Genomic DNA, 3,282 nt, shown 5'->3' with positions numbered 1-3,282 from the left:
GAATAACCCTCACATTTCTGTATCGTCAAAGCTGAAATCCAGAAAAACTCTCACAGCTAAGGGATTCTCTCATTACTTCTTGGAGGAAGAGCAGAGCGCAGCAATCAAAACCGTGTTTTTCTAAATTGTCTTCAAACTCCAGCAAGTAACATGTAGCATATTTTCTCCTGTATAAAGCTACGGTATCATGTGAAACGTTGCCACAAATAATGCAATTCACGATGGTTTACACTCCCAACATTGTCGGGGCTTTCCGTGTGCTGACTGGTTAGACAGACATTGCTTATTAGTTTTAACCTGCACAGAACTAAAAGATTTGTATAATTTTCACAGGATATTAACACTATTGATTTAATAACGGCTTCTCTAATCCACATCCATGTAATGTGGAAATAATAAACATCTGAAGCAAATGTAGGAGTTCCCTTCATCTTGAAAAGTTGCCCTGGTGCCTACTCAATCATCCCCCCTGGGCAGTTTTACAAGGCGCATTGCCTGCCCAACGCAGGGTTGATTACATCTAAATCTTCTCTCCCAACCTACTGCCTTTCTAAAGGAAAAGCCTAACTTTGTCAGACAAGCTGAATCCTGTCATTCTCATCTTGTTTACTTGGGGAAAAAAATATACCAGTATCTTATGTTGAAATGGGCCACACCTCAGTAGACACTCACCCAATATGCTAACCTAAAAACAAAAAACAAACAAAGGAAAAAGCACCCTTCTTCATTCCTCCTGATTTACTTCATGATTAGCATGAGTGTTTGCATTTATGCAACCACATTTTGGGAATGAGAGAAAAGATAGGCATTTCAAAACAATCACTGCCTTCCATGCAGAGAAATTCCACATCCACTTGCTTTTAAAAGTTCTTTTATCATTTCTGATATGCCATCTTTTCACTCAGCACTGAAAGGCAGCTTTTTCTGGGGTGAAAGCACAAAGCCACTCAACAATTTTTAACAGGCACAGATGTTCTCCTGCCCCACCCTCTTCTCCAAACCCAGCTTCCCTTTTGCCTCCCCCGCCCTCCACATCTGGCCAAGAGAAGGCATCTGGAATCTTCATCAGCTCCTGCTTCCACCAAATGAACCCCTCCCACGTTTCATTTGAAACACCAGTTGCCTCCCTCTCTTTCTCTCTGTAACGGTTTTCTTTTTTTTTTCTTTTTTTCTTTTTTTTTTTTGAGATGGAGTCTCACTCAGCTCACTGCAACCACTGGCTCCCGGATTCAAGCAATTCTCCCGTCTCAGCCTACCGAGTAGCTGGAATTACAGGCACCTGCCATCATGCCTGGCTAATTTTTGCATTTTAGTAGAGACAGGGTTTCACCATGTTGGCCAGGTTGGTCTTGAACTCCTGACCTCAGGTGATCCACCCGCCTCAGCCTCCCAAAGTGCTAGTATTACAGGCGTGAGCCACCGTGCCCGGCCAACGGTTTTCGTTAAACAAACCAATCCCCCTCTTCCCATCCTGTGAGGAGAAAAAAATACTTCAGTTTAAACAGAAATGAATAGAGAAGAAAACAGGCAGGAAAAGCAGTGTCAAAAATAAACTGAAAACCAGTTATCTATCCACTACCACTCAAAAAATCCCAACCAACAACCAGTGAGCAGAGAAACAATTCAAGTCCTGAAGCAATCAGAATCAAAACAGAGGAGGTGAAAACCATCTGGCCAGTTCCCAATGTCATTTCCAAGGTGTATGGTGTTTCCTCCATAAACAGTATCCTACCCCGGTTTGTTTCAAAGTCCCTGCTCCCTCCACATCCTAGAACGAGAACCTGATCACTGCCAGGCACGATTTCAGTCCCGTCCCACTGATTTCCCCAGACTCCGTCCTCAAAATACACTTTTCTGAACTTTCTGGAAAAACTTGTCTCTGTATCCACTTTGAGCCAAAAGTTTCAAGGATCACACAAAAACAGCAAAGGGAAAAAGTAAAAGCAAAGCTTACATGAGGTCAGAAGAAGGAGAGCCGTGGAAAGGAAGGAGAAGGTTTGCTGAGAGTCCCCTCAGCGTTAGGAGCTGTCCTACCTGGAGAGTCCCAGCGACAGAAGCGCTCTGAGCGGCGGGTGCTGGCAGCAGCCCTGGTCCGCTCTTCTGGAGGTATGCGACCGCACTGAGGGGAGGGACCTGCCTCCCGAGGTTATAAGTTTCCCCTGCTGGTGTACTGGGGTGTGTAATGGGCGGTTTCTTTTCACCGTGTTTTAAAGGAGTTTCTATGAATCAGTCTGGCTTTAAAAAAAAAAAAAAGATTTGTTGGGAAGCTACGCCCTGCTAAGCTGGCAGTCAGTCAAGAGTGGCTGGGAGTGAGCCATCAATTCAAAGAACCCTGTTGTAGGCTGTCTCTGACTCAGACACACAGACCACAGTGGAAAAAGGAGTGACATTGCTTCAAATGAGTAATAGGATCACACAAATAGATCTGTTTACTGAAGCCCATTCCTCCTCACCAAAAAGGAGACTCGGTTACCATGGGCATAAGGCAAAACACAAGGTTTCAGCCTGGGAGGGGCAGTAAAGGGGCCAGTGTCCTGCTGACTGATGTCCTAGATCATCATCCAGCGAGATTCCCAGTCTTCCTCCCCCATTAAATGCATCAGCTGCTGCACATTGTCAGGAATTATCAGATTCCTTCTTTTATTTACTTCCCTGCCTGACCCTGGTGCACTGTCCTGTGGGTGGCTTTACAGGGAGGCCCTGAAGGCAAAGGGGACACACGAGGAGCCCTTGCATCCCTGCCTCTGAGTGATGGAGCACTGATTGAACAGCGGAGAATTCCTGGTCTTTCATTATGCTCTGCTAGTGCCTGTGTGGACTCTCCACATTCCAGGAGGAAGTCCTCTAGTTAAGAACTTTGCTCTCTGCAGTAATCAGCTGGACCTTGTTCCACAATTGACTTTCTTGAACTTGGCCAGTAGCGTAATCATCCCAACTACCTCCCTGCACCACTCCCCTCTCTCTCTCTCTCTCTCTCTCTCGACACTGGAGCTGGGAGAGGCCTGTGAAGTCATCTCATCCCACAGCCCAGGCATTCCACTGGAGAGAGTAAAAGCCCAGATGCCTGAGTTCAAGCCCAGCTCTCCACAAATTTGCTGTGTGACTTTAGGCAGACCACTTAACTTCTCCATGCCTATTTTCTCATGCATAAAATGGAGATGGCAGGTACGTAACTCATAAAGCTATGATGAGAAATACACATATAGGGCTTATGATAGTGTACATAGTGAGCACTCAACAAATCTTAGCTGCAAGGATTATTTTACTGAAGAAGCAGCTCAG

General features: G+C 45.5%; 1 protein-coding gene across 3 annotated transcripts in view; it reads right to left on the bottom strand.

Moving 5' to 3' along the window:
• EMP1 (epithelial membrane protein 1) overlaps nt 1-2,390 on the bottom strand; it is a 19,392-nt gene extending 17,002 nt beyond the window's left edge. The window contains exon 1 of one of the 3 annotated variants that reach the window (XM_011954091.1): nt 2,035-2,390. The gene's annotated coding sequence lies outside the window, so the exon portion shown is untranslated. Of the gene's footprint in view, nt 1-1,604; nt 1,642-2,034 lie in introns of those variants that run through there. The other 2 variants (XM_011954108.1, XM_011954098.1) reach the window with 2 other exon arrangements.
• Nucleotides 2,391-3,282: the final 892 nt, after the last annotated feature.

Source organism: Colobus angolensis, unplaced genomic scaffold, assembly GCF_000951035.1.
Source record: "Colobus angolensis palliatus isolate OR3802 unplaced genomic scaffold, Cang.pa_1.0 Scaffold11, whole genome shotgun sequence".
Classification (NCBI taxonomy): Eukaryota; Metazoa; Chordata; class Mammalia; order Primates; family Cercopithecidae; genus Colobus; species Colobus angolensis.
Note: the sequence above shows the minus strand (reverse complement) of the source record. Positions and strands in the feature narration are given on the sequence as shown.